Below are 23584 nucleotides of genomic sequence, written 5' to 3'. Positions count from 1 at the left end.
CCTTTTCACTTTCCAAGGACAGCGATGTGTGTAGGACAGCAGTCCTTTTGTGTGATGGAGAGGACCGAGGTAAGCTAGAACCTGTTGCATGGACTCTTTGCTTTGGGTATTTTCCATCGGAGCCAACAGTAAAAATTACAGAGAACAACCTGAAATCAGCTTCCATTTTAGCAATTCCTGTGGGGGAAAATCCAGTCCCAAGCCACCTGTTTTCCAAAAACACCTCTCCCACCTTGAGCAAACATTAGCTAATCCCAACAGGACAGCACACAGTATTTACACAGCAGCAGAAGTGAAAAAAATGGGATGTTTAATATTCCCCTCTACCTCCAGCAGCAAGCACGTCGGTGTATTTTTCAGAACTGCTTCTTTGTGAATATGCATGAAATGCTTGTAGCAGTGTGGAACGAGATCCTCTTTCAATGGGTAGCCCATTTTTCACACACAAAAGAAAAAACAGCATTATTTTTCTCAAATAGCCAAAACACATGCCATTGTCTTTTACATTCAGAGTGTATTGCCAAATGCCAGACTTTGAAATCCTTACATTCAGATAGCTCTATCAAAGTTCCAGTACCATTTGAGGATTTATTTATTTGTGGTCATAGGTCCCAAGAGCAAAATGGTAATCCAGTGAAGCAAATATTAATCCAGACCTAAAAAGGCCAGCTAATAGTATAGACTACACAACTTTGTATGTGTTTGTTTGTTTGTTTGTTTGTTTTCCTCAGAATCTTTATTTTCAGGTTTCACTTAACTGTGTCCCTCTCTCTATCCATGCAGACCAGGCACTGGCCCTGGGTCCCTCACCCACTGACCCCAAAAATAATAGCCTCAGCCAAAGCAATGGCAGGGAGAGGCACCGGCTCAGACTGTCATACCGCACATCTTCATGTGACATTCAGAAATTCACGAGTTAGATGACACCATTTCTTTGTAAGATGGCATATGTTCACAGTTCCTTCGGCTTTTTGCTGTTTCCAGACACAAGACTAGAGTTGTTCTAAAGGTGTCCTAAATTATGCCCTGCATAAGCTGTAATCATTGTCACAAAGGTGAGTGACACAATGATAGGTAACTTGATGTTGCTTCAGGAAATATGTTTTATTAGCTGGATAGTATCAACAGCTCTGTTCCAGGCATGTGTTGGGGTTAGAAACTTCATTCTGTGATTTATAACAGTCATTACTTCTAAAGCAAATAGTTGCCTAGATACATAAGAAAAAGAATCACATATCCATCGCGGTGCAATTATCTATTTTGCCTAAAGGATTTTTACTTCGTGGTACTTTTCTTTCCCCTCCCCAGGAGTTCTCTGCTTAGGATTCCACACGTGGCTTGTTCCTCGCACACGGTTATCCTGGGCACAGCTCGGGTTTTCCTTCTTACTGTTCCTGCTGCTGTAAAAATGGATTGGTTCTTTGTCTGTTTGTTTATTGTTGTTGCTGCTGTTATTTTAAATTAACATTTCATAAGAAATTTTGTCACCAAAATTAAGAAACTTAGACCTAACATCTTCTGCATGATGTACTGCTGAAGCCCCTGAAGCTTTCTCCTTGCCCTACAATTGTGATTTGAGGTCAATCCTTACACCAAAGGCCCTTTCCTTCCTAAATCCTAGTGTTGAATTCTCAAAGAATGGCATCCTGGTGTCTTAATGTCTGCGACTTTTGTTGTTTATTCTTCAGCCTCAAAACAAGTCTGTGCATCCCTGCGGAACAGGCCAACCCCAAAGCAAATATAAGTAACCGGGTACCTTCACTGTGCTTCTGTCTTTCTCTCCATATGCCTTCTCACCACCCTGTAATACAGAAATAACAATATCCTTCAGCTCCTCAGAAGATAAAGATAATGGCTTGGATGGTTTTCCCTTTATCACAAGAATTTCTGGTAAGGAATGCTCGGTAGAATGAACTCTACAGGTTTTTTAAAAGTTTACAAAAAAAAAAAAAAACAGTAGGACATGCAACTGTTAACGCCCTCTAATTTCACTCCCAGGAACCATGCCAGGGAATGTAGGAGGAATGCACACGTAGTACAAGGGGCCTTTAAACATTTCACTTGACATTCGTGCAGTGGAGTACACAGCCTTGATTTTTGGCTGGAATGGACATAATGAGGGCAACGAGCGGTGTCCTTTCAGAAACCATCTCAGAAACTGTGAAAAATGACTTACTGGAAACACTTCAGCCATTGTACTTTATCATACAGAGAGGTGTTCATGCGATTTTTAAATTCCATTTCATTTAATCTGTCATCCCTGAAAGCTGCCCTGTGTCCTGTTGCCTCCCAGCAGGGTGAATGTTTGCTGCTCGCTCTACAGGGCTGAGCACCAGCCCGGCACTCACCAGCACCAGCACAGGCACTGGGGACGCCAGCCCATTGCATGGTGTTTCTGTGTCAGAGGAAGAAATGGGCACTGGGGTTCTCAAAGGCAAATACTGACCTGAATTGCAGAGGGGGGAAGAGGGAAAAAAGCAGAGCAAGCAAATGGAGCCATTGCCCTGAAAGCAATGCACAGCCACGGAATGGCTCGGCCATGGGGCGCCCACGTCGTGCCCCACGTGTGGCAGCACCCCGGCTGCGATCACTGCACGGGGACACGTCCATCACCGAGAGAGCTGCGCTCATATCTAACACACGCTGCCCGGCTGGAGCCCCGTGGGAGCTGGTGTCACCGAGCTGGGGCAAAGCAAGTCTCAGGATGGACTCTCGGGTCCTGACAAAGCCTCCTAGATCTCATCTGTAAGAGACTTCCACTTCTGCAGAAATCCAGTTATACCTTTGCAATCTTGTGTGGCCTCCCAAATAATTCAGTTTTTCAGAAGGAAACTACACTAAATTACAATGAACGGGCAAACTGAATTAGGGACAGACGTTTTTCAAAAGAATATTTCGGCATGGTTATTTAAACTTGGTTATTCATTAGTTGAGAAAGATGTCCTGTCACTTTGTATTTTGCAGAGAACAAATATCTCATCACTGTTTCTTCTGCCCGAATGGTGAAATGTGACGTGGCACTCATAAAGACAAATGGGGGCCACGTCCCACTGCTGCTGGGGCAGAGGGGGAAAGGTACGTGGTGCTAGCCACAGAGAGACAGCAAAGGGCGACTGTTGTGTGTGCACACCCTCCCACAGGGTCTGGACATCTGCAGACACTGCCCTGATCACCCAGACCCAGCACTTTACAGACAACTCCGATTTTGGCACATCCAATGTCCATCCTGCTTTACACCTGAATATGCAGGTGAGAATCAAGTTCAGCAAGGCACATTGAAACCAGGCAGGGAGGTTACACACAGGGCTATGCACACGTTGCTTACACAGGGCTTAGCAAATCCAGAAATCCCCACAAAACATTATAAAAAGCCTTTCCCTGCATCTTCTGCTCCCCCTTGCTGCACTGCATCGCTCCTTGCAGATGCTGATGCTCTTTATTCCTGTCTCGTGCTTGCTGGATTGACCTGCTCCCTTTGCTAAACATCAGGCAAATCGCTGGCAATTTGTATTAAATTTCTGAAAGTCTCTCTTTTGTTTCAAAAACCTTTGGCTTACTAACACAGAAAACATTTTAAAAATTCCTCTTCGGTAAATCTTATATCTCATGCAGGAGACCAGAAGTGTTTACTACCGATGCTTCAGCGTTCAGCTCCTCTAGTTGCGGCCTGATGCCTCCCAGCCCTTTTCGGTCTCATTCTGCTTCTGGGTCTGAGGTTCTCAGCAGCAGGTAAACAGAATTGGGAATGGATGCTGATAGATGTTTTCGTGGAAGCTGACACTTACTTATTTTCTGGATAGCAAATAATCATCGGGAAGCACGTGCTCTGGTGTTGGCAGGCCAGGAGCAGAGGAGAGCTGAGATGGGGAAAGCTTCACGGCAGCACACCATGGGAAGCAGATTCATGATCAAACTCTCTGAGCGCAGGGCACCACTGTGCAATGCATGGGGGTGGAGCCCAACATGAGGTAACCACCATGCTTCTGAATCTGGAGTGTTCAAATCAGTTGCAAATTCTACGGAAACGCACAAAATTAGTTTCAAATTTAAAAGCAAGTTGGGATGGGACGCGACCATCAGCCATGCCTGTCCTAGCAGCACTTAGACAAGTCACACACACTGGCATGTTGTACCCCAAAACTTCTCAAAGCCTGGGTGCAAATCCACAGGAAAAAATCCACTGGAAAAAAATCCGCAGGAAAAAACGCAGAGGAAAACCCAGCCCAGCCTCTTGCCAGGAGCGAACTGGGGCACTGAGGCACTTCTAACACACCGCTACGTGCGGGAGAGCTCCAGGAGATGGGCTGCAGACAAGTCTGAGATATACATGAATTACAGCAATTAAATAAAGGAAATAAAAATATTGAGTGGTTTTTTCCAGTCAGAAGCAATGGTTAGTTAGGAACTATTGATTTCACTTCAATAAGAATTACATGCTTTTTTATTGAAATGTTCATGCCTAAGTAGTCAAATGTTAATATTTTAGTAATCTTTACATATGTTCCTACCTCCTCTGTGGTTTTTTTTTCAAGTCTACATTACTATCCATTTGGCCTCTTATTTTTTTTTATTACTTATCCTAAACACAAGTTGTGCTGAAAAATCACCAGTAATTCACATAAAATATAGAGCTGTTACTTTTCTTTTCTTAAAAGAAGCATAATAATTGCAAACTGCAACTACTGGAGCTGAAAATAACTCTCCAGACTGTTGCACATGCAGAATTAGATTAAAATGAGTTCATTTTTTTAAATGACCTGATAATTTGTAGGAGAAAAAAAAATAAGTATCTAACAATTTTCATCAGTAGAGAACACCACAGTCCTTAAAGCTATGCAGAAGTGCCTTCCTGCATGCAGATGAGGCAAACACAACCTATATTGGCCAGACTAACCCAACACAACGAGAGGGTTGTAGACCATGTGGAAATAACCACAGCTGGGGTTTTCCTGGGGGGAAAAAAGAAAGAGGAAAAAAAAAAAGCAGCAGAGGGGCAGGAGTGTTGCAGCTCATACCACTTAGTGGAGAGAAATTCTAGACAACTTGTCTCAAAACGTAAGGAGAAAAGGACAAGTAATGGAAGTTGCAAGCTGAGGTCAGTCCGTCTTTCTCTCTCACTTCTGTGCTCATTTTCTGCAGCCTTGCAAACGTCACAGCAGCTCGTGTGTGGCAGGAGCAGAAGAGGGAAAGGTTTTCAGGTCAATGGTTTGCTTTGACCAGGGGAGCAAATATGACCAAGCGTTGAATTTGTTGGCCAGCGCCATCAGATTTCTCTTAACCAGCATCCTCAGAGCTCCTGCAGGTGCCATGAGAAATCCGCGGGCAGCTGCAGGACAGAGCTCTCGCTTGCACAGCCCCTGTAAAGCACAAACAAGATCACACGGGTCATTGACGTGTGTACAAATGTCCCCGTTACACGAGGAGTACCAAATCACTCAGACCTCAGAAGACCTTACGGGGACGCACCAGTCCCAAGAAAGCCGGCTTCATGACTCGTTAACTGCTTGACAGTTCTCGAGCTCCTGGTAACCACACCGCTGTTTTGAGTAAACCTCCTAAAAGCACCTCGGGCCAGGCTGCTGAGAGGAAAGGCTCGCTTTACTGAGCCGAGAGCTTCCTGCTTTCTGGGAGGCAGCTGAGAGGCCAAATCCAGAATGAGAGGACACGGTGTTAAAGCCTCTGCTTCCAGGGATTACTACAACGAATTACTGTTGCAGCCAGGTACGACTGTTTGCAATAATTAATTCTGGGTAATTTTACAGGTAACCTGTAGTATTGACAATATTACTGAAATCCCCTTGAGTAGGCTTTGCCCGTTTATAAATATATCCAATTATCACTTATTTGATGAGATTTAATTTAAATCTAGCAAAAAACAATCCCAAGTGAGTCATCTATTATTAATAACTTAAGATGGATTCAGCCTCCATATCACAACTTTTCTCCTCCTCCTTTTTCAGACCCATTGCTTCTACATAAATTAAGTCATTCACTACATATATCCAAGTCAGATTTCCTGTCAGAAAGCCATATTTTAGAGAAAGCAATTACTTTGGGTCATTGATAGATTACCTAAGCTTTCAAAGACACCACCACCCCCCCCCCAAACAGAAGAAGGCTTCAGATGTTAATTTGAACAAATTTTGCGCTTTGATAATAGCTTGCTGTGGGAAAGATGACAAAATGGAGATCACCGTCTGACGCGCCGTAATTCCCTCAAGGCACAGCGATGGGCGCTTGGGGCTGTGTGCTGAACAGGGCTGGGCTACTAATGGTGTTAATTCCACCACCCCACTGTCCTGGAGTGTGACCATTAGTGTCAGCAGAGGCTCCCTTGTGGGTCACAAGCAACCCTGATGAACCTCGGACGTACCCAGCAACATGAGGGTGAACGGGCGTAGCTCGGAGGTCTTCTGCTGACGTTCAGGGTTCTCCATGCACTGGTCTCAAGGGCTTTATTAAAAGCGCGTCTCAAAAAGACTTTGTTTCTCTTTAGAAATTCATATTTTACTTTATAGCCATAGCTCTTTCAGACAAAACAGCACCGTGTACAAATAACTTACAAGAAGCCTCGTTGCAGTACATTCGCTGCAATGCTGTGAATTAAACTGTAGCACCACAGGAAAACAGAGCCGCATTTAATTGAGTTAGGGAAGGACAATTTATCAACTGACTTGGAGGATGCGCACATCCAAATGAAGATGAAAACATGACTCATTCCAGAAGCTGCACAAAGCAGAAAGTGCTGTTGATCTATAGCCTACAGTCTGATTACATTAAATACGTACTTTGCTGCACGTATTACGGGATGAAGAGAGCCATCACGCACTCCGCTGCTTATTCGCCGTCGGGCAGAGGCGCAGCAGGCGGTGTGCATGTAGCCGCCCCACGGCCACGAAGATCCTGCCTCACCTGTGCAGGGGAAGGGGAAAATGGCCAAAAAAATGGTGCTTGTTGTCAGTTACACCTCTCAATAGATCCCATCTTCCTCTCTGGATCTTTCCTCCCTCTTTTTCCTCCTTAGTTGCTTGTACTTGTTCACGCGTTTCTCATTTTGCTGTTCCTGTGCCTTCTGTGACCTTGTTGTGGCTGCTTAAGCAGCCTCCGTGGGGACATTCTTCTAATTTCCGTGCATTTGACCGTGGAGTTTTCTTGACTGAAGACCCACCCTGGCTCAGGCACCAGCCCGGAGCAAGTTAATTAACCCCAGTGCCCCGAGTTTTGTCTCTGTGATAATGCTCACCTGTGCTGCGGGAGACCAATGGGTTGAGAGGATTTATTACTGCTATTAATTAAACGTCGCTACAAAAGCCTTACCCTGGAGGAAGAGGATCGCAGCTGCTTTCCTGCAGCCCGTGGTCAGTCCGTATTTCATGCAGACACAAAGGGGAAGAAAGGCAAACGACCTGCAGGACAGAAGTGGGACCAGCGGGACAACCCCTGCCACCAGGCTGGTTCGCCCCCGGGAGATGGGGCCAATAAGCACAGAAAGCTGCTCCCTTGTACCATCACGTTACAGCATCTCTTTACTCATCCACTTCCCTAAGACAAGAATATTTGTCTCCCTGCTGGATTTCTAGAAGCTTTGCCACAAGTGTCCTTGCCAGATTGAAAGCCTCCCTTGGCATCCCACCCGGCCATCCTGCCATCTCAGGGGCCCAAACAGCCACTGTTGACAACCAAACGCCCTGACTCTTCTTTAGCTAACTATTTAAACACAGCATAGCTTTTAAACAGAGCCAAGGTGGTGCAGGGTTTCTCAGAGGAACGCGTGCACAGGGACACGTCTTGCCCTGCATCCCGCCACGTGCTGCAAACCTCAGCACGCAGGGACGCACCCAGGGCGTTGCTCTCACCGCAGACACACCACCGTGCTGCACCACAACCACGTTCCACTGCCTCAGATATAACCCAGACAAGTCCCGTTTTAAACTATACAAGCAGGGATACGTGGATTTAATTAACAGTAAATCAGAAGTCAATTAAATAAAGGCAGAAACTATGTGCTTTTCAATGATCCTAAATCAGAGGCAATGACTCATCCTAAGGACTCTAAGTGAGGATGTTAAATAGCATGATGGAGAAGAAGCCTTTCTGTACCAGGGTGGAAAATTTTGTGCCACTGCATTCTTTAGCTGTGGTTACTGAACAATTAGCCTGCACCCTTATTATTACTTAGAAGTATTTGCCATTAACTCCAATAAAAGAGATCATAAGAGGCATGGATTGTGAACAATAACAGATAAAAATGTACTGCTTAGAGACCATACTATGGATGTAACACTCGAATTTCTGTCTGAGTCCCCTATAGGATAGACAGCTTAAATCATCAATATAAACAAAGTTGTATTGCTTATTTTGGCTTTGATCTTGGAGCCAAAAGACTGACTTGCTAGTGACTCTGTTAAAAATCATCTAAAAAAGGTGACCTTCCACTTTTTGACCGTTAAGCTCAACTCATTTGCACCACACTTGACCAGACATTTCTTTTGTATGCTGCCAAGATTTCAACCTTTTCATAGAAGGGAAAGTAAGAGCTAGGTGGGAAACGTCAGGCAGCCAGTGATCATCGCTGACACATTGTAATAATGGCCCTTTGGAAGCAATCTTCTAGCCTCCAATTCACAAAATACACTTCTGCAGCTCACTGGAACAAAGGTTTGCTCTTCTCTTCTTTGTAAACAAAGTATTTTCAAATTATGCAGGAGAGGACTTTGACTCATCTGGCCTTTTGTCCGTCAGTCTACCTGCCGTCACAAGGAGAAATCTTTATTATCATTGGACTCATTAATTTTACTTGCTTGATTAAAAGCAACTGAAAATCTTTGTGTCTGATTTACGCATTGCCTTGGTTCCTAAGTTTCAGGTTAACACCTGGAGTTCAACACTACTCAAGATCCATCTGAGAGTCAAATATTTTTAGATGTTTGCAGGCTGAAGTTTTTTATTCCAGCTAAATACTTATAGATAGAGAAGTGTTCATTCAAAATAAAAATTAACAAATCCCATTAGTAATTATAGTTCTACCAAATACTTAAAAATTTATACTGTGTATTGTAGCACTCTGTGCAGTTAGGTGACCTTAAACAAATCTTCAACATTGCTGTTTAAGGTGGCCAGATAATTATTTGATTATTATTTCATGCAAATGAATAGATAGCTTTCCTAAAATAGCTGATTTTCAATTTCATCCTTATTTGCACACTGCATGAAACCATGACATTTCAAAGTTCTCCAGAGTCTTTCACACTGCCTGGCACCATTATATGTTGTTATCTGACTCTTTTTTTCTTCTTAACTTATTTCCCAGATCATTTTTTGTTATTACCACAGCTGAATTGGCACATCACCTAAATGCACACCATTTCATGCAACACCACGTTAGGAAGTGAATACAGAGACAGCCAAGCTGCGGCAGATCTCCTCCCTCCAACTACAGCTATGGGGGGGGGGGAAACAACAACAGACTTCTTGTAGGAATAGCAAAACTGCTTGAAATAAACACAGCCAGGAACCCACCAGAGCAGGGACACAAACACACACATGTCATTCACATCCTTTCCTGCTAGAGAAGTGCCCACATCCTGGAGCATAAAAATTGACACCAGTTCTCCAGCATGGAGCTAATTTGTAAGGCTTTGATTATAGGTCTGTCCAGTTCTCTCCTGTTTGCTGCAGAGCCTTCGAATCCTCTTCTCCCTGGACAAGATGAATAAGCTAGCAAAGAAATATATTGGAGTTTTAATTATTGGAGCATCTCCAATACTGAGATCCTCCAGTAAAAAAACTGTTTTCCGTATGTATTAGATGCAACCAACAGCACTTCAATAAGCGTACAAACTCACAAATTGTTATGCCCATATTTTTTTAAAACTTCTGCCACTTCTTATCATCTGTAATGCAAACAAAGCTTTTCTCCTGTAATCCGGCCATTTCTCCTCATGGGATCGTTCACCAGTGCCCCCGCATCTGCCCCCGTGGCGTTATTGCTCTCCCTGCAGGAGCCTCCGGAGCTGCCCTGGGAGGACACACAGCCTGTGCAAGCTCCTCGGGGCCATCCTCTCTGATTTGGAGCATCAGATGCCACAAAATTTGCACTAAGAGCCTCGGTGAGGCTCTTCTTAGCAAGGCACTTAGATATGCAATTACTACAAATAAAGTGCCCAGTGCTTTGCCCGTGAGTTGCAATTAGTTCACAGGGAAAGCTGGCAGGGTCTCCCCTGTGCAGGCAGGGAAGCAGAGGCTGAGGGAGGGGGTGGAACCTGCCAAAAGTTCCCCAGCAAGCCAAGGAAATGCCCACCTGTGCGCTGGTGTTGTGGCTTGTCACCAAGACATCTCAAAAGCTCTGACATCTCATCTGTGAGACGGGTGCAGCCAGGTAAAAGAAAGGCTCACGTTTGCTTTTGATAATGTAGAGAATACCACGCTTGAAGAAGCACCAGAAGCACACACTCATCCTCCTCCAAACAAGGGTGAGCAAAAAACCTACAGGAAGCTTCCTGTAAAGCCTGCGTAGACAAGGAGCCCAAACAAAAGAGCGCAAAGGCCAGGGCAGATAACACGGAGCAGAAAAAGGAGCATTAAGGGAGAGGCTGTGGATTTCTAACAATGCAAACAAAACGTACGTTTCTGTACAAGGTCCCCAGTACTCAATAGGAAGTTCTGCTTGGGAAGCTGCATCTTTTTCTCTAGGTTATTAATATTTGTATTTGAATAAGTACACAAAGCCAAATAAAAGCTTCAAGGTCAACAATCTTTTTATAGCAGCAAAAGCCCATGAGAGGGATCCAAGCAATTATTCTTAGCCAAAAGAGCAGTCAGCTCAAATAAGTGTATCAAAACCTCGAAATTGTCAGCAATAAAATCTTATGTCATCTAATAATGACAATAATGATGATAATTACTAGGACAGCGATTTAAAGCTCGGTGTTTTTACAGTGCCTAATTTAACAAGTGCAGGTTACTTATTTGAGCCATTCCAAACTGAAAAAGCATTTGTCTGGGTTTGTTTTGGACTCTGGGAGATGAAGACTATTTCTGGAAACCATCGCGCATGTTCCTTTCAGGAAGAGATGCTGACAAAGACACAACTGTAATAGGCAGAAAGTTAGCAGATGTCAGTCTGCATTTACAAAGGAAGTGGAAGAATTAAGAGCAGAGGAGTGGCAGGCTGGTGGAAACAGAAGTCAGGGTTTGGAAACCAGCTTTGTTTTCTGGTCAACAGTCATCCAAGTGCATTCCCCATGCAGACATCATTACAGCATCTTCTCTGCATCTCTGGAGCTAGAGGCAGAAGCCAGGAAGCCTAACACACGTGAGAAGCACTAATAAATACCCTTAACATCGAAGAGAATCCCGTGCTACATGCCATGGGGAAGAGGATGTCAAGAGGTGGCCTCGGCCGCAGCCCGGCGCTGCCAGGACGGGCGCCCTGGGGCTGGGAAGCGGCACCCAGCAGCACCGAGCCAGCCGCTGCCTGCCGGAGCCCTTTGCTCTCCTAACGTGAGAAACGAAGCTCGCTGAAAGCTGCCGAAATCACCTCTTCCCAGGGGCGAGCAGAGATCAAAGACAGAACATTTCTTCGGGCCAGTCCCAGAAGGTCAGCTTTTCGAAGAATCCCCCAAACACCGTGCCCTCTTTGCTAACAGCAGTATTTGCAACCCTCCGAGGCTTCTGGCACTACCCAGCGTTGTTTTACCCGTTAGCTTTCCCCAAGTAAATTATTCCACCAACCTTTTGCAGTCAAATGATGAATTAACCAACTGTTAATCCCTCGCCTCATCCCTGGAGAAGCCACGCTGTGTGGAGGAGCCTGTGCTCGGTTTGCCTCCAACTGTTTGGGAAGGGGGAGTACGTGGGAGCTCTTATGTAAGGTCCTAAAATACGAAACAACCCACCCAAATGAATGAAGTCATCCCATTCACTTCAGTAGGTGCTAGCTTAGTCTTTTTTTTTCCCCCTCTGTAATTCAAAATAGCAAAAGCAATGAATGATACTGCATTTTTTATTTTTTTTATAAGTCTGGGCACAGTGACTCACATCCAAACTGCTAAAAGCCAGCTCCGATGCCATTTAATTATTACGAATTTCACATTGCCTGCTTCGCCCATGTTTAAATGGGCTAACCAAAGCAAAACACGAGTGCCTGCACACACTCCTCCCTGCCTCGTGATGTGAATTTACCCAGCCAACAGCAGCGCCTGCACCTGCCGTGGGAGCAGGATGCGCTCAGGCTCTGCCCCGTGTTCTGCTGCTGCCCCACGGCATGTCGCTGAGCAAAACCTCACCTCGCTGCATGCCCCACAACGTACCCCGGGCAGCTGCTTACATCCACCATTTGCTTTGCACAGCACAAAACGTTCCTGAGGTGCTCTCTGCTGTTGGAGCTGAACTCGCAGACTCCCGTCCTGCTCAGTACTTCATAACACCAGGAGCACCTCGTCCGTGCCAGCAGATATATTTGTTTCTATGAATAGTTTTCACGTCAAAACAATCTGCAGGACAAGACCTAACCCAGCCAATTTTTCAAAATATAAAAACTGGAAAATGGAGTGTGTCTCTACCAGGAGATTTCAGGTCACTTGTCTAAATTGGGACTGGATTCAAATCATACTGACCTGGGAAGCGTTCCCATTTTACGATTTACTAAGCTAATGGTTTGCTTTTCCCTGTAAAGCTGGAGAACTGCATAACCTGCAATATCCACAGGGACAGACTTCTCTTAAATTAAAAAAAAAATAAAAAGTATAAATATTTAATAAATTGTTTATATAACTCCACAGCATGAATCTCATGTATCTGATTGCAGGAATAAGCAAATTGGCACGCTGCAAGAGCCCTGTTTAAGGCTGAGGTTGTCACCTGTACTTACATATTCAGTATGATGGTTGGACATCTACACTTATTTTCCTGACCAAGGAACTTAATGATCTGCAGTTCATGTATAGTTACCGAAATACGATGCTGAACAGAAGGAAGCTCCTAATTGCTGCCATTTGCCTTTCCTATGTCAATCGATGGGGGGGAAAAGAAAACCCAGAATAAATTAAAATCAGTGTTTACATCTCTCAAATACCTGAGAGGTGCTGGAAGTCTCGGGAGCCTCCAGGTCACTCAGCATCTTGGCAAGTCTGGCCGTGGCTCAAACTGAGAGAGAGCAAGTGCACGTTGACAGCGCACGTGGCAACTTTATTACACAGGAAGGAAATCAATCCATCACAGGGGAATTAATGCAGCAACTGGCCTCGCTTCCACGGGAGCTGCAGGAAAGGCTCCCTCACCCCAGCTGTGGCTGCACTCCCCGTGTCCAAGCACGTGCTGTTCCCACGACATTGCCCTGAGTGTCCTGCTCCTGGCATGGGGAGGGTGCCCTGGGTGTCCAGCTGCATCCACCCACCAGCAAAAATGGGTGTTAGTGCTTGCTCTGGAAGCTTGGGAGGGCTAATGAAGATGTAAACTCAGAAATGTGTGAGATTATTTAATCAGCATCAGCGGGAGGTGAGCGGCCGGAGCTGCCCTCCCCAGCCACAGGTGGGTGGCAGTGGCACTGGTGTGTCACCCACCTCAGGCAGGTTAATCATGGGTTGGCTTCCTCCCTTGGCAGGGTTCCTGCTGCAAAGAAGCAGAGCTAACTTGGGACGCTCCGTAACGCCTGTTCTGGCACAGGAGCTTATTCTGAATTTCACTGCGGAGGCACATGGCAGCACACGTTCACGAAGGAGAACAGACACAGGAGATTTGGGATGAAAAGTTAAACATCGCTAATACTAAATCATAACAAAAACAAGCAGAAACCGGAAAGCACACCAATGAATATCTATACAGAGAAGGATTTTATAACCAGGCTCCCTGAAGCCCAGCACGCCCTACGCAGCGTGGGTCGCGCGGAGCCCCAGCAGCGTGCACAGCAGGCGTCGCGCTGGGACAGCCAGACCCAGACCCCACGGGCTTCCTACAGAGATAGCGCAGCAACTCTGCAGGCTGCTGACTCCAGAGATTTCTGAAAGGAGCTACTGCTGGCGATGAGAAATGATCTCCTGTTATGTCAAAACAAAACCAGTCTGAGCATTTTGTGTAAGAAACAGCGCTGATGAAACCAGTGGATCTGGCTGGGGCGAGCACGCTGTTGTCAAACACCGAACAGAATCAAGACATCTATTGACGTGAGATCGGTATGTTTGCCTTGACTGCGAACAAATATTTGGCATTTCCCAAAAACAGGCTGGCTGCAGCTTGGCAAAGCCAAGTTTCTGCACAAAGGAGCTGCGATTTCCCTTCTCCCTTCGCAAGGCTTTCCCAGCGAGCGCGTCTTCACGCTGCTGGCTGCGCGACTCACCCCAGCTGTCGGGGCAGCACGGCCACCCGTGTCACGTTATTCTCTAGGCAAAAAAAAAAAAAAAAAAAATGCTGCTGGGTGTGTGCTTGCCTTTCTGGTGAACCCCAGGAGCCATTCACATCATCGGCTGCAGAACCTCGAGCTCCTACAGCACTCCTGCTGAGCATCTCGTCTCATCGGGCCCAGGACCAAGCCCCAGCCAGGCTCAGCCCTCCTTTCATTTTCATTGCAGAAGGCTCCAGTGAGAATCTTTTTGTATGTGCTCCGAACAGGAGATGACACCGGCGTTTTTCAAAGAGATTTCAAAATATCTTTTCACAGCCAGGCTGCCTGAGATGGGAAGTGGAGCCCTCGGCGTGCCAGAAGTCCTCCACATCAACTCTTCTGCTCTCCGCAGCCTTTGCCTCGCTGTCTACACATAACATCACCCACACGTATGTTATGTGATAGGTTTTGTACCGCAGATTCAGCTGCTCACAGTTTACACTGGTAAGGAGTATGCTCAGGAGGTTTCCAAACCCACAGAAACTCGTGGTTCCCACAAGCACTGGGAAAACCACGGCATTAATGTTTGGTTTCAGTATTTTTGCACACTGGCTGCCAAAAATAAGTTACTACAAAAAGTGCTTGCTGTAGATGTGTGAGCTTGTGCGAAACTGCATATTTTGGTGGTCAGTGCAAAATGGGAAAATGTGAAGAGCCAGACCCGAGAAGGTGCTGGCCCAGCTCCTACCTCTGCGTTTGGGAAGCCACCAGCACACGGGAAGGAGGTGAAGCGATGAGGGCAGGGGAATGTCCGGCCATTTGAGAGGTCCCACCTTGATTTTTTGCAGACTGCTTGAACTGCGGAGCTCAATATCCTCTCTGAAATATTTGTTTCTATAGGTTTTCTTGCCATGCTTACTCACAATCCTTTTTTGAGTCCTGAGTATTATGGTCTCAGTGTGGCAGGAAATTCAGTTATTTGATTACACGCCGTTTCTAATTAACCTGGCACTCTGATATTCCCAATGTGATCAAGGTCTCAGGTCTGTATTGGAAAAAGCTCAATCTCTTCACTTTAAATATAGCTTTGGTAGTGACTTTCCTATTGCCAATTAGAATATGCGCGCACGTTTGCTTTTGCAATTCAAGGCAGCGAACGCAGGAGTTCGCCCTCTGCTTCTGGCGGTTTGCCATATTTCCCTCCAGCTAATAACATTCTGTCTGGAAACAACCAAGCCGATAATTTGCACCCATCAACCTCGTGTAACGTAATGTGCCAGCTATTTAGTAATGGAAAATTTATCACTCAACAAGAGTCAAGGATCTTGTACCAAGCAGTACTCCCACTTCCCAATTCCTGTCATTTCACTTGCTCTACACAATTTGCCAAAACATCTCACTCCCTGGTCTCTCCAAAGATTTAAGGCCAACATTTTCCCTGAAGCCCAAAATAGCACAAAGCTAGAAACACAAAAAACTCCTTCCAAATAGATGGGTTATGCTAGTCACAGAAAACTAACCCTAAATTTATCTGCAAAAGCTATCTGTGCAATGTGTAGCGGAATCCTCGGATGTTAGTAAAGTGTGCAAACAAATTTCAGCACCGAACCTGGACACCAAATCCGTCACCCACTGCTGGGTGACACCAGCGCCTGCCCCGGGTGCGGGAGGGGAGGAACGGGGAGGGCTCTGCCTCCATGGGGCTCCGGCCACGTGTCGCGCGCGTGGTGCAGATGACCGGTAATAAAACATAGGGAATTCATCACCATAACGAATGACCGTGAATCCAATTCCTTTTCATAAAACGTTATAATTGGAGTAATTAACTACCCAGTCGGTCGGTTACATACCGCTGCTATTACACACAATCCATCACAATTTCCTGCGGTAACAGCACATTAAACACATCCTCGGCTAAGAAATTCGGTAGCCCTAGCACGGCAGTGAGGTACAAACCTCGCTGATTACACTTTATAGCTCTTTAGGAAGGCGTGAGGAGGAGGCAGGTGCCTGATCCCGGCCGGGCACCGTCCCGAGCACACACGGAGCTGCCCCAGGAAGCCCCGCCGGCCGGGAGGGCACCGGGGTGCTGAAGGATGCCTCGCCGTGCGTGACTGCAAACACAGCCCACGTATCAAATAATAAACCTTGCCATCGCAATAGAGGACTAATAGGTTTGCTTTAATGGATAGCACATTTCTGTGCCGCTCTGTATCAATACAGATGTATTGCTCCAGGCAATACGAGCAATTAAGCTGTAATGAGCTGCTTCCTCTGCACACACAAACCTGGGCCCGGATCTCCTAAATTAAACTGTAATGAATGAGCCGAGCCTGGAGGGGCCAGCCGGGGTCTCTGCTGGGTGTAAACCTGCTCCTGCTTCTCCTTCACTGCTGGGGGATGCAGTGGTGGGCAGAGGGCACGGGGCAGGTGACCAGAAGGGCTGGGGGACGCGTGGCACTGGTGTGGCCGAACCCCATGCCCTTCCCCAGCACACTGTGCCACCCGGGGGGCTGACGGCGGGGACCACAGCACGGCAAGCACAGCACAGCACAAAGAATTTTTCTTTCAGGTAGTGGCAAGAAGGTCAATGGCTCTTCTGCCTTACAGAGGAGAATGTTACAGCTGCTCTTTTATATAGCCGCAGGTATTTGAATTCTCTGTTGTCCGTCCTCCCTAAGGAGGGGAACCTGGTCACGCAACCAGCTGCTGCCACACTCAGAGCTGCTCTGCAGCCATAAAACCAGGCTTTGCAGCTCATCCTCTGCTCTAATCCTATGTACTACTTCCATTGCAACAGAATCTTAAAATATATATATATTCTGATGAAAGGATTAGCTTGGGAGAGAGGCTTTCAGCATCCCAGGCTCACACACACACATCTGGCTTGTTTTCCGTAGCATCTCACTGCCCCTCAGCAGGAGGAGTGCAGCCCGAGGAAATATCCAGGGGGCAGAGAGAATAAAAAAGCAGGAGCAAGAAGAAGGTGGCATAAAAGCACACATGATGCGACTACATGATCACCAGGAGTAAGAAAAGGATTGGTCACTGCAGACAAATAAGATTAACGCAGCAAGACACTGGATAATTAAAACAGTTGTCCGTATGCAAAATTCAGCAGATATTCCCAAATGTCAGTGCCAGACAAATTGCACCATCTGGTCAGCCAGATAGAGTCTTTTGACAAGAACTTTGTAGGCTGGAGGTTCTCATCCACAAAAACAGTTCACACTGGTACACTGTGATGTCCCTAACTGAGGGCAATCTACCCTTCCTCCCCTCTCCTCCTGCATCCCAACTTTAAAAAAAACACAAGTGGCGTATTGTACAAATGGCATTAAGAAAAAGAAGCCAATCTCAACTCTCTCCTTCTTTCCCTACTTTTCCCTGACTTCAGATACAAACATTATTGTTGAAAGACCATTTGTCTTTTTAAGAAGCAAGCTAAGTAATTTTAATAATATAATAAATATGTAGTAAGAATATTACATAATAAATATTTTGCATGTTCTGATAATATATACTGCATAAAAACACAGTATTATTTACAGATTTTAGCCTGCTGCCTCCCCAGCAGCATCACTCCCACATGCAGTCAGCAGCAGCAAGATTTTCCAGACAAACTTCAGGGTGTTTCTAGCGCTTCTAGGGAAGAACTGGGGCGCATGGCTTGAGAAACCTTGCGCTGTTTTGTATTTTGTCCTCTGGTTTAGCAAGAGGCAAGTCAGACCGTCACAGGCATGGTTGCAAGGGGCAGAGCTGCACCATTTCACACTAGCCTGGCACACAGCCGGTCTGGCACGCAGAGAACTCAGCACGTTCCCAGGTGCTGGGCACTCCCGCACCACTGGCAGCGGTGTGGAAAGCACTTTCAGCACTCCCTGTGGAACTCTTTATGAATTTCACACACCACGCCTGCAAAACGATCCCGGAGACCACAGAGAACCCCTCGTATAAAACCAGATACGAGAGCCGTTTCAGGACAGGCAGAGGTAACCTCCCCTTTTATCTCAACACACTTGGATCAGCTGTCGATGCAAAAACCCACATCAAATATCTGCACCCTGGCTGTTACTTCGGCGTGCCTACACACAGCTCACCAAAGCCGAACAGTGGGAAGCCTGCAGCACCTACCTGGGACCCTGACAGTGCCAGAACGTCTCGTGACGCGTGTTCCTAAGCGGCTGGATCTTCCACAGCCATTCTGAAGAGCCTGTGAACTACCTACCACCACATAATAACCTCAAAGCCTGAAAGCCAGGAACGCTGCAACAAAAAAGAATAGATTTATATCAGGGGAGAAGTTCTCCTATGTCAGTGCGGGTTCAGGAATATAATGGTTTTAATTACTATTTTATATGTAATACTAATTCCCTTGATTGTGCTGTGAAATCAAAAAACCTGTTGAAGACCTTTTTCCCCTCTAAAAAAAGCCCTCAAAGAAAATAAATATTCATGCACATCTGCCCATTTGAAATGAAAGGAGAATGAATCAATAATTTTCATAGCTTAGTAACCTCCCGCCAAGTGGCCTGTTATTTAGATTTTATACCAAGTTTGCTTTTATGAAATTCTGTTTAATATGAGTTTAAAAGTCAGACAAGCATAGTACACTAAATCAAAGCTGTTTTCTGTGCTACATCACATGGCGAAATACCCATCTGTTCTCTTCACACCACATTGCGAACTGGTATTTTAGCATTCACGGCAAAAAGCGATTTTGAGATATCCAGAGCACAGGCACAGCAGTGCTGTACCCATTACGACACCTGTGTATATCCTCATCTCTGGGCTCTGAATAATTTACCACGCGTTGGAGGCCAAACTTGGGCTCGGCACTGGACAAGAGGAAAGGATCTGCTGCTCGTTAGAGGTACAACGGGAAAGACATTCGGACAAGGAAAGGAGATCTGCATCATATAATGCAGATGGCCTCATTTCTACCAGTGCACATCAAGATTTAGGGTGCAGAGAAGCAGTATTTAAAGAGGCATTGGAAAACTGCACACATTTCCAGGCGCTGGGGAGACGGGGAGATAACACCCACGGAAATCCAGGCGAGCACAGCCCTCCCCGGGGACGCCCTGGGGACGTGAGTGCATTCAGATGAACGTGGGTTTGTACTGCAGATGTAACCGCTCTGCCACGATCGGTCTCGTAATGGAAACGTGCGCGCAGTCCCGTGGATGAGAAGGAATAATCAGAAGGGAAATGTTACGTGTGGCTGATTTTTCTGCTCACGGTATTTGAGCAGCTCATGCTCTCCATGCATCTCAAAAGCTGTTAGGGCAGGAGAAGAGATTAAATGCTCACGTGTACAAGCTGCCAGTCTTCCAGGAATCCATCAGGAACAGGGTAAAGGGGCTAATAGGTTAATAGCAAATACTAACCAAATGGTAACCACGTAATAACTAATAGGAGGTTTCCTGCAGAAGAGAAAAATATCAAGTCAGTGGTCGGCCAGCACCCCGGGGCTGGGGCAGCGGGGTGGCTTCAGGCAGTCATTGGCGAGGAGAGTAATAAATGTAATATCCAGGGCTTCACCAAGCAGAAACTCCATCCGGACCCTAAGTTTGTACCCAGACACACTGGAAAGGTTCAGCAGTTTCCCAGTCAGGTTTATGAAAGCAAAAGCATGGGTGTGTATATATATGTGTGTGTGTGTGTGTGTGTGTATTAGATATACACGTATACACATACATTTCTCACGAAGAAAATCTTTCATTTGAGCCTAATTAAGTAGGCATTAATTACATCACAGTAGTCTCTGGCTGTGTATTAGGCTCCAAAAACACAGTAGTGACCTTCCAGCTTTCCCCAGGACCCAGGAGTCCTGCTTCCCAGCGTGCCAGATACACAGAACCCTGCAGGAAATCACAGAATTGCTTCCATTGGATTCTATGGAAAACAAACTAGATACACACAAGACACAATTATACAGGGCATTTTTTAATCCAATACATATGAAAGTTTGTATATGCTAACATAAATGAATGAATGAATAAATAGCTCGTTGAATTAACAAGTTCTCCTATACCCATTGCCAGTGCTCTGGCTCTACTCTCCATAGGCAGCTATGGCCAGAGACAAGCAAAAAAAATGTCTGAGGGCAAAAGGGAGCAGACTCCAAGCCTGAACCAGGCGTGAGCTGAAAGGTTTGTTTCAGACTGCACGAAGCACAGCGGCCGGCCTTGCCTCTTGCTCCTGCCACTTCTGCTCCTGCCTGAGCGGTGCCTGCGTGCGCCTTGGTTATTACAAATGCAGAATGCCCATAAAACGTCAGCAAATCATTTAATGGTTATTACAAGTTACTTTTTATTACTGCTTCAATAACTATAAACTCCATTTGGTAACATCAATTATATTAATATAAGCACCCTCGGTTTACCCATTATAATTAAAGCAACTCCAAAACAACTAACTTAAGAAGAAAATGGTTTTCTCATCCCAAGTAAAGCAAAGCTTATTTTTACCTCTCCCTAGGCATTTAGCCACTTTACTAAGTGATAGCAATGTACACAAGTCTAATTACAAAAGCAGTAGTTCGCAGAGGCGCAGCTTTTCAGTGAGTGTCAATTTAAAACACAGTGAGCAAAGAGAGCCAACAGAGCCTTCACCTTTTGTAAGAGCACTTTGCAGCCTGCAGCGGGCAGATCACCAGGAACGCTGTTAAATGGGTGATTTGGGGAGGCTGGGCTCTGTCACCGCCCATGGAGGGTGCTAATGGAGAGCAGAGTTTGACCCCATCATTACCGAGATCATGTTTATGTTAAGGGAGCCTTTCCATTCCCTTTCTAGGGAAGTTTGGGACTACATTTATTATCTTTTTTTCAGAAAAAAATTATGAGAAAAGCAAAAAGCACTGGTGGAAGTCCCATAGAACAGAAGACTGTTGGCCCTGCAGTCACTGAATGCAAAGTGGCTGTACGTATGAATTATTCCAATTTCCTAACCCTAAGCTTGACACACCTGCAGACCAGTAAGGGGGTGGAGGGCCCAGAAAGTTTTCTCTGCCAAGGCAGGAGACACCGAAGGGCACGTCCAATGCCACAGGAACAGTGAGCAGCACACCCTGTGCAGCGCTAGTCCATTATTTATTGTCACTATTTGTATTTTACTAGAGGTGAGCGCGGACAAGACATATAGCTGGGAACAAGGATGGCATTGTGCTTGGTACATGCCACCATTAATGGATTTGGCTGGCAAGGCGCTGGAAAACAATTCATCAATAATCCCCATCACCGTCATCCTTGGCCAGCTCTAATGACTATATTACTATAGCATAAAGAGCAATAGCATCGATGCGTGATATATGAAGTACAGAATGTGTTTTCCTAAACATCTGCGAGGCAGGCAAACAACAAATTAACTTGTTGTAATTAAGTCTGATAATGCGATGATTTAAGCACGACCTTTTTTTTGCCCTTTTTACAAAGTCTACCATCACTCATTAATGTTAATAAAGCAGTTGTGTCCTTTACTAAATAGATGTCCATCAACGCTACACTGGTAAATTGCTACACAGGTAGCTTTAATTAGTGCCTAGCAGGGCAGAGCACGCAAGGTTTCGGCTACGTAGAGAAGAAGAGTTCAGTCTCTGTGGTATGAACGCCAGCCAGGCGCTCGGTACTGTACTGAGCTGGCTCTGTAATCCACAACACCCACTAGGTCAAGCAGATTGTCTCAGAGCATCTTTACTCTCAGCCTTATAAATGATGGATTTCGTCCTTCTCTAATGCAGCAGGGAAAACTCAGGTTTTGCCTGTACGAGGTTCGTAAATGATGCATCACTGCGATTCGTGATTCGCTTCTACACACCTTTCACACACCTGCCCGCCGCACCCAGCGCTGCCAGGCGCAGGAGCCGTACACACACGCGTACGTACCTGCATGCAGCCTCTCCAAGGAGTCCCCTGGGACTCCAAAGGTTGGGCAGCACAAACCACGCGGCAGCTTTGCCCTGGGAGCTTGTTCTTCCCTGCAGAGCCGTAACCCCAGCGCGCTGAGCACGGAGCAAAGGCGCAGCTTTCCCAGCCCAGAGCTCAGACACAGCTGCCCCAAAGCTCTGGCCCCAGCTCCCCCCACACAGACATTGCCAGCCCAGGTATTTGGGGCTAAGGGGCAACAGCTGTGACAGCTGCCGGGTAAATTATGCCATCAGCAGCATGTGAAGGGCATGCAGGTCTGCATCAAGCTTTCCTCTCTCTTGCTGCCTTCCTGGAAAGCTGTAGACAGGACCCACACCATGAGTGTGTTTCAGGCTTGACCTCACTTGCTGGTATGACCAGCTTCCATCTTACAAGCAAACCTAGACAAAACACCACACGAAGGGAGGGGAGGGGAAGGGAGGGATGCTCGCAGCTCCTCACAGCCCAGCCATGGCTCTGGATGCTCGATGATTGTTGGAACGTGGACCCAAGTAAGCCATTTCTGCAGGAAAGATAGGCCTACATAATTATTGCCCTTGCACTGCCGGGCAATGTATATTAAAATGTTTGAATAGTGAACATGGCAATGAGTCCAGTTTCCATTTATTTTTTGCCTTCCGGAAGGTGTGAAAAATAGAAGCGAATAGAATAACCAAAAAAAAAAAAAAGATAAAAATTCTCATCTTCCTTCTTTTAAATTGAAGTTTACCTAAGTTACACAAATGCTGCATTTTAGCAGCACCTTTTACACTTCAAAGGGTTTCTATGTTTGTATTAAAACCTTGATCAGTGGAATTTATTATTTAACTAATTCCACTTGCAGGAACTACCCCAACGTACAGCAGCCTGCATTTCAGTGAGCTTCTCTTTATACAATGTTTTCTGCTTGGCAGCAGGGAGGAAGGGAAAGCACCCGCCACCGAGCCCTGGGGTTTGTTTGATCGCAGCCACAGGCTCTGATGGAGGGTGGTCAGTACCGCGCCGCTCCCTGCATCCCACCCTGAGAAATGCAAGTGCTAAAACTACAGAGCCTGCAGTGTCCGGCACCCGGCCTGGCTCACACAGCAGGGCACTGCAGCCAGCTGCTGCAGCAGTTTGGGCTTTGAGACTCAGGAAATATCCATGGCTACGTGTGGATCCCCGACCACCGTGGCAGCACACGGCTGCACAGGGCAGCACCCACACCGGCCGGTCTCCGCCTCGCGGCAGCGAGGACCAACAGGACCGTCCCAATCCATCAGAAAACAGGCGTCACTTGGAAAGGATGTTTTAAAAGACAAAACAAAGGGTGTCTTAGCGTGAAATCGATTCCTGGAGAGGCCTCAGAGCGTGCGGA

General features: G+C 46.2%; 1 long non-coding RNA gene across 3 annotated transcripts; it reads right to left on the bottom strand.

Annotated features, from left to right (window-relative positions):
- Positions 1 to 1365: 1365 nt before the first annotated feature.
- Positions 1366 to 22449, bottom strand: LOC310880299. Of its 3 annotated transcripts, XR_014571609.1 has the most exons (8): positions 22207 to 22449; positions 18455 to 18586; positions 7318 to 7406; positions 6789 to 6912; positions 5119 to 5357; positions 3786 to 4016; positions 1757 to 1801; positions 1366 to 1400 (listed from the first exon to the last, which is right to left on the bottom strand). It is a non-coding gene; the product is annotated as an uncharacterized lncRNA (long non-coding RNA). The 3 variants fall into 3 exon arrangements; XR_014571610.1 differs by lacking the exon at positions 6789 to 6912; XR_014571611.1 differs by lacking the exons at positions 6789 to 6912; positions 7318 to 7406.
- Positions 22450 to 23584: the final 1135 nt, after the last annotated feature.

This window comes from Anser anser, assembly GCF_964211835.1.
Source record: "Anser anser genome assembly, chromosome: 12".
Taxonomy (NCBI): domain Eukaryota; kingdom Metazoa; phylum Chordata; class Aves; order Anseriformes; family Anatidae; genus Anser; species Anser anser.
Note: the sequence above shows the minus strand (reverse complement) of the source record. Positions and strands in the feature narration are given on the sequence as shown.